The 8,637-nt window shown below is 34.9% G+C and overlaps 1 long non-coding RNA gene across 1 annotated transcript; it reads right to left on the bottom strand.

The window, feature by feature from the left end:
• Window positions 1–5,939: 5,939 nt before the first annotated feature.
• On the bottom strand, window positions 5,940–7,644 carry LOC119369175 (uncharacterized). Its single transcript, XR_016321819.1, has 3 exons — window positions 7,476–7,644; window positions 6,807–6,872; window positions 5,940–6,093 (listed from the first exon to the last, which is right to left on the bottom strand). It is a non-coding gene; the product is annotated as an uncharacterized LOC119369175 (long non-coding RNA).
• Between the last annotated feature and the right edge of the window lie 993 nt (window positions 7,645–8,637).

Here is an 8,637-nt window from a genome sequence, read left to right as displayed (position 1 = left end):
AATTATGACAAGAATTTATGCAACTAGCCAAGTTAGTTGTTGTCATGCCGGATAATTCTTAATTTATTTTTGAAAATTTGCAAACACCATTCTATTATACTCAATTCCATAAAGAAATCTGGCCTACATTTTTTTTTTTTTTACAAGCTTAATCGTGATATAAAATTCTCCAAGCCAATTTACATATTTCTTCCGTCTTTAATCAATCCTTTAGATCTAAGTTTACGTATCTAGAAATCAAGAATCTTAAACAAGTAATGCCTTTTGCTCTAGCTAATTAAGAGATTAAGAATGTTAAACCCATAATTCAGCTCCTGATTAGACTATGTCCTTTGTCTTATGTTTATTCTTAATCCCATGATTCAGATAATAATATCATTGGGTTATTCCTTTTCTCCAAGTCTATCGTAGTGTCTATCACCTGTAAAATTTATACCTAATACGATCTAGGAATATCCTCATCCTCAATTATGTTCTCTCTATATTCTTTACTCCAAACAAGGTTAATAGCTCATTGAATTCCTCAACATCTGAGTTTTAATGTACCAGTCCTCAAATGCACCTAACTAATTAAATATTCCCTTAAACCATTAGATATGTCGCAAACTACCATTTATAACACAATTCTATTCATTCAATCATAATTGCTACCAATTGCTAAGGAATTCAGAGTAGGTTTACATTGACTCTACATTATGTATCAATAATTTTCACTCTAATTGGTACCTCAATAGTCCCATGAGCAATTTGAATTGATTAGTGATCTGATCGACACACATGAGTTGGCACTCCAATATAATCAAGATGTAGTCTTAAACCATCCTGTTATCACATCCAATAATCCTCTAGTTTATATCCTTAGTCTTCAAACACTAACATGTATTCTCTTCATTAATTTGTTAAAACTATCCCAAATTCACCTTTTCCTTCTTATACCAAGTTTCACTGTTCCATGCAAATAGTAAATTAAAACTCAGCTTGCTTACTAATGAATGAAAATACTCTAATTACCTTCATGTTCTACTAAGGACGTAAATATAACTTCCCTTCTTTATCTAATAAAACAAGTAACTTGCAAAAGTTGCACTAATTAATAGAAATTCCTTATTTTAATTGCTTTACGTCAAGAAATTTAAATTTATTTACATTCGTTGTCATCTCAAGCTAAGTCCCGTGATCCTTTATCAACTATTATTCCAACTAGATGCTATCAAATTACAGTAGTCAAAATTCTCTTCTCTCTTTCTCTTTAATAGAAAGTCTATCTTTCTTTCTGAATATAAGTACTAAATTCTTTTGTCATCGGGATTACAATCCTCGAATCATTTATCTATTTGTTTAACATAAGACATTCAATAGCTTCCTACATTTAATCCCTTTTTAGATTTAAATTTACTATTTATGAACCACTAAATTCTCGAAACTCACCTCGCAAAGACCCGATTAACTCAACTCAAAAGTTTGGTTATAACATTATCAATTATTTATTTAATATTCTATTAGAATTATCATCAACAGTGATAATTATTTTAAACCTCAAAGCCATTTTTCCTACCTTCAATAGTATACATGTTCCATCATTCTATCTTTAATAATATTTTGCTCCTTTTTTGTTTAACTACATAGTCATAACTACTTATTCTAAAACATCTTTTAACTTTCTAAATTTTCATAAATCTTAAATTTATTTACAGCATAAAATTACTATTCATGATCATTTAAATTCTTAATATCCACCTTATCTCTATTTTCCATCAGATATAACAAGAAACTTTACAATTATACAATATTGTTCTCCTTCAAATTATATTCTAATTATCATTTTTCTAATATAATTATCACCCAATATTATAGCGTTCCAATCCCAAAACCACTAATTTTCTTTATTATCCTTTACTTCCATTTTATTATACTAGCTCCGCAAACTTAGTTTGGTTTATTAAATATCCTACATGTACTAGGGTCACTAAATACTGCCTAATACACTCACTACATACTCAACTTTCACCATATTACTTCCTACATTATACTAACTATCCCTTAATTATATACACCACCTTTGTAATTCTATAGACAATTCAACACAATTACCCAACTTATCACTAAATACTCCATATTACTGCCTAATACTAACTACATACTCAACTTTTTTTTTTTTTTTTTAACACTCAGTGAAATCCCCAAAAATAAAAAAAAAATCTTTGTCTTAGATCCTTTGATGTATCATTATTCCTATTTGCATCAAATCTTATAACAACTATTCTTAATTTGTCAAACCTCTAAATACTAATTATCCTCATTTAAATCACACTAATTCATACTCTTCACGTTTCTGTAATTGATTCTTTTCTTAATATCCATACAATAATAGGACTAGATCCATCCTTACTTATCTAATTCATTAGTATAACATCAATTCAATAATTGGACAATTATCTTTCCATGTCCAATGTCATTCATCAATACTTAATCATCATAGCCCACTATTTACATAACATAATTACTTTAATTCCCTCATAGAGTCGTTAACTCCTTAGATCATAGAATCTCCCATTAAACAAAAATCATTGTTTGTAATTCACATATCATTGAGTATGCAACAATTATTTTAAACATCAAAAGACTAAATACCATTAAATTTAATTCTCACTTATACCATATTAAACCATAAGATGTCACAATCCACACAATATCCACCACTAAATACATAAAGATTAGAGTAATTTACCTTTTGCTAAGAATCACAATTTACTTTTCTTATAACCACAATAATTTATATTATTCCTTATATTCACACACCTAAAAAAAATAGTTGATGAATACAACAATACACTTTACTCTACCAAGCAGCGATTATTCATAAATAAAACTCACTTCATATAATAATTCCACCAATATTATTCTTTATGAAAAATACTCATCACCAATTATCATATCAAATCACACCAAATCCTTCAATATTCAAACCTTATAAAAATCATGTATATTCATTCCATCCAGAAAAATATTTATCTTAATAATTATAAGAAATTCCACTAACTAACATCATGTAAATTTCATCAAATTCATATACTCATTCAATACTCTAATTAAATAGATTCTAATGTCCTCGAATACGAATCATTTAGTTCTCTTATTAAATAATTAGCAACTCATTCTCAATTCCGCAGGCACACATTGTGAATACTCAAATTTTGACCTTGCTACAGTAAATTTGACTTTTCTACAGTGTCAATGCCGGACTGCAAACAGTCCGGCCGGACCGAAGGCCATTTTGGACATTTACTGAAAATATGTCAATATGGTACTTGAAACGTCCGGAATTTCACGAGGATCGCAGAACCGGTCCCGGAATGATTTTTGGAGGTCGAAAACTCCCAAAAAAGCTCCCGGAGCGAGACATGGTGGCCACCACCAGCTACGGCGGCGCCGGCCGCCGGACACGGCGGCTCCGGCCGCCGGACACGGCGGCAGCTGCCTCCCAGCATGGGCGGCACCTGCCGCCCCACCGCCTGGGCGGCAGCAGCCGCCCAGCATGGGCGGCACCTGTCGCCCTCCCAGGCGGCACCTGCCGCCCAGCATGGGCGGCACCTACCGCCCCACCGACTGGGCGGCACCTGCCGCCCCACTGACTGGGCGGCACCTGCCGCCCAGCCTCTTGGGCGGCAGCTGCCGCCGAGCCAGGCGGCACCTGCCGCCCTGGACCCGAAAATGGCCTATAAATAGACCATTTTCAGCCTATTTTTGACACCCCTGTCTGTGTTGACGGACGAATCCTTCTCCCTCTCACGCTCCTTGCGTTTTCTTTACCGCTTTTTGCATTTAATTTAATTTTTATTGCATTTTTATTGTGATATTTGGACATTAAAATTAAACAAATTAAAATTAATTAATATTTCCTAAGCGAGGAGCTTAATCTGGAGTTAAGAAGCGGTCGTCGATTAAATTAGGTATGTAAACAAAACTCTGCCTATTTAATTTTAGCACTTCATGCATATTTCTCTTCTACTCTTAATAATTCTACAATTGCATAAATGCATCCACGTCATTATTTTTTGGTAAATAAACTGCCTTAATTAATTTGATTAAGCTTAAATGCCCGGTTAATCAATAATCGTGGTATTAAAGTTTAAATCCGACAATATTGGCTAAAAGAGCCTAATTAATTAATAACTACGGTTCAATTGCCTTATTTCGAATAAATCTGGCTTAAGTCCAATTAATCAATAATTGTGGCTAAAAGCCTTAATCGATCACGTTTCGACAATAAATTGTGATTAAGCTCGAACGCCCGATTAATTGATAATCGTGGCATTAAAGCCTAAATCGCACATTTTTGGCAAACTAATTGCCTAAAACAACACATTTTGGCCAAAGGCCTTAAAATCAACCATTTTGGCGACAATCGCCTAAATCGCACATTTTTGGCAAACTAATTGCCTAAAACAACACATTTTGGCCAAAGGCCTTAAAATCAACCATTTTGGCGACAATCGCCTAAATCGCACATTTTTGGCAAACTAATTGCCTAAAACAACACATTTTGGCCAAAGGCCTTAAAATCAGCCATTTTGGCGACAATCGCCTAAATCGCACATTTTTGGCAAACTAATTGCCTAAAACAACACATTTTGGCCAAAGGCCTTAAAATCAACCATTTTGGCGACAATCGCCTAAATCGCACATTTTTGGCAACATGCCTAAAAATCAATCAATCTTTGGCGAAATGCCTAAACACTCATGCACAAAGCATACACACAAAATGCACAAAGCATACACACACTCATGCACAAAGCATACACACTCATGCACAAAGCATACACACTCATGCACAAAGCATACACACTCATGCATTAAGCATACCCATTCAAAGCCCTTCAAAGAAGGCCTATCGAACTACGTTGACTTTGATCTTCCATTCAAACGGAAGTACGTAGGCACGTTCGGGATTTCACCCCGGGTGGCAAGTCGAAATCATCGAAATCATCGAAATCACTCAAACATTTCATTAATCCATCATTCACCTTGCAAAGCATTCATCCATCGGTTAGTTCGTCAGCATGACATAGTCTCGGGATCCACCTCGGGTTCGTAGATTGTGCCTTAATCATTGGGATAATTAATCTAGTAACTAGGTTAATTAAAAATGGAGTCACTTAGGGTTTTTTCCTAGTTTACCCTAAAATAATTAAACAAGGTGGCGACTCACACACATCACGTGTATTTCTTCTCATTCATCATATGCATCACATGCCTATGACATTTGGGGAAGGGGTTCACACACATCTACACACATTCATGCATTCTTATATATGTATTCCACATTCAACATGTATTAAATAAAAATAGCACACTTTCATCAACTAACTTCAACTTATTAATCCTATATAACTTATCTTCTTACATACTTAAATTATATATGAATATTATTTATTCCATAAAAGGGTTTTTGTTTAAACCATCCCCTTAGCATTAGTAACTAAATCACATCTCTAAAGAACAAGGATACAAATTTTACTTATTAAACAACTTGACCCTAACCTGGTTGGGAACAACGCTGAAGAGGAAAGCAAGGAAGACTATGTCAAGACATGACAGGAATTACTCCGCAGTTACATCTAGACTTATGAACTTTTGCTCTGATACCACCTTTGTCACGACCCGTTTCCATGGGCCAGACCGGCACTAGGGCCCAGGTAAGCTTAAGGCCCCCGAGGCCCGTAGTAAGCCTAAATTATCCAATATGTCTATCTATCTTTTCCAATTTCATCAAAACAGTAAACCCATATACAAACATCTGGCCCAAACTCAAATAACACATAATATATAACCAGGGCCTATTCACAATAAATTATAATCATGTTATGGGCTTACTGGTTCACCTGCAGCTAATTACCTAACATTTAATTTATAGTGCAGTGCTAACAATAAGTCCAATATTAATACACAACCCTATAACTGCGGAGTCCAAAAATAATCTGATAACAGAATAATTTATACATCCAAAATTAAATAACATGAATATAAAGTTTACATTTGTAACTCTGCGGAGAAGATTGCAGAGCTTCAGTCGAATCAGCTGCTTCCTAGTACCTGGGAGGTTTGTTGGGGGGGGTGAGTTTTGCAACTCAGTGAATAATAATAAATAATACACACCACATACAGTCAAGCAAAATGCACCCTAGTATACTGAATGAACACACAACAGTGAATCATATGACATTACATCAGCACCCACAAACAATATCACCTTCAAATAATCACATCACGTGGAAATTAGTCAGTGGTGTCACCTAAACCCCCGACGAGCCGTCCTCTCAAACAGCCCATCCTCTCAAACATGTGCATCCGGGGAGCCAATCCCCCATATCTGGCCGACCGGTCTAATCCTCACTTGACCAGTCCTCTCAATATTTTATTTTACATTCTCTCTTTTCTTTTCCATATCATCAACATCATTTCATCAATTCATCAGGTGCACACGGGGGCGCCGATCTCCCATTTACCCGGCCGACGGTCCATTTTCATCAGTTCATCAGGATCCATATTTATCGACCGTCCTCACAAACCCATGGTGACCCACTTCATCCCAACTCCACACAAACAGAGCACAGTATATACACAAAACAAATAATTAAACAATTCATTTATCAAAATACACCAATTTCATCCAAATGCACAATTATGCATAAGTATAATTATAGTGATCATAACATAATATATATGAGAAAATACAATATGTAAATATATAAAAATGTAATGTTATGCAAATGCAGTGTTGACATGCATTATTTATTATTACTCACTGTGGTGGAGAACGAAGCTCTAGCTTTGATTCTATCCGGGAGGAGCACTAGATGGACCCGAGCGATCTAAGCAAAGTAAAAATGACATCAGAAAAAAGAATAATATCAGATAAAATATTTATTCATCACACTACTATTCTTAACCTATTTAATTTCTATCAATAATTTACTCTCTATAATTAATTAAATTTCTATAATAAATTTTATTTGCTACCGAAATTCATTTTATTTTCTACCGAAATTTCGACAGCATCTCCCCTAAAAATTGGACTTTCCACCTGTTTAAAATATCAACAATTTTATCTAATAACTCCAAATCACACAGCCCATCCATCGGGCAATCAATCAATTCAATTTTCTCATCCTCCATCTGAATATCAATATCAACATTACCTTAAATTCTCAATTCCTCATTTCATTCCATTCATAATATTATTATCAAAATTCCTCAATAAATTATTTCATACTGAATTTAATTTTAACTAACTAAATAACGAAAATTACTAACTAAATATTTTTATTAATCAATAAATTAATACTACTTAAATTAATTTCACTACATAAAATTAATTAACTACGCAAAATAACTAAAAATTAAATGAACTAAATTAATTAACTACAATAATAAAATTAATTCAAGTAACTAAAATTATTAAAATTAATTTTTACCCCAAAATATAATTTTTGTCGAATTTGCGCTAGATCGGGGATTCTTACGCGTGTTGGATCGAAGTATACACGCTGCGACTGTCAAGCGGTGGCCGGAGATGCACTGCAGTAGCAGCAGAGCTGCTGTGACGTCGGCGGATGCGTGATCTGTTGTGGCGGAGCAGCTGGTGATGCAACTTCAAGGGAGACGTGACAGGCTCGCCGGCGCGATGGAGGTAGTGGACTGTCGACCTTGCTGGAATCGAATGGAGAGAGAGACAGCGATGGCGGAGCTACTGCAGCGTGGACCAGCGGCGAGGTGGCGCTACGTGGCTGAGCTCGTTCTGGCGGCTTGCGTTTCTGCTGGAGCTGTTGGGACGCGACACAGACACAATCGCAAAGAAGAAGAAAGGGAAAGAAAGAAAAGAAAGGGAAGAAGAAGAAGAAGAAGAAGAAGAAGAAGAAGAAGAAGAAGAAGAAGAAGAAGAAGAAGAAGAAGAAAGGAAAGGAAGGCGGTGGTGCTGGGTGGTTGGTCGGGAGGCGCAAGACTGAGTGAGTGAGGGATATGAGCGTTGAAGATAAGAGGGGAGGAGATGTTTCTAGATGGTTTGGGCTGGTTTGGTTCGATTCAGGTTCGAATCAGCCCAAATCTTGGTTTTTGATCGATTCTAGATTTTTCCAATTGGTTTTTGGTTCGGTTTGTCACTGTACGAATTATTGATTTGCATTTAAATAATTAAATACATTTCCAGGTTGTCAGTTTATTAAATTTAATTGGAAAATATTTGAAAACAAAAATTTGGGTTGTTTCAGTGGAGTACCCAGATTAGTAATAAATTATAAACCATTAAATACAGCTTTAAAATGGATTAGGTATCCTATTCCAAATAAAAAAGATCTTTTAAAGAAATTGTATAATGCAAATATTTTCAGTAAATTTGATATGAAATCTGGCTATTGGCAAATTCAAATTGCCCCTAAAGACAGATATAAAACAGCATTCACAGTTCCATTTGGTCAATACGAATGGAATGTAATGCCATTTGGATTAAAAAATGCTCCTTCAGAATTCCAAAGAATAATGAATGACATTTTTAATCCATATTCCACATTTTGTATAGTCTATATAGATGATGTATTAATTTTTAGTCAAACACTTGACAGCCATTTTAAACACTTAAAA

Source organism: Jatropha curcas, chromosome 7 (genome assembly GCF_041381405.1).
Source record: "Jatropha curcas cultivar XTBG-Jc1 chromosome 7, XTBG_Jcur_1.0, whole genome shotgun sequence".
Lineage (NCBI taxonomy): Eukaryota > Viridiplantae > Streptophyta > Magnoliopsida > Malpighiales > Euphorbiaceae > Jatropha > Jatropha curcas.
Note: the sequence above shows the minus strand (reverse complement) of the source record. Positions and strands in the feature narration are given on the sequence as shown.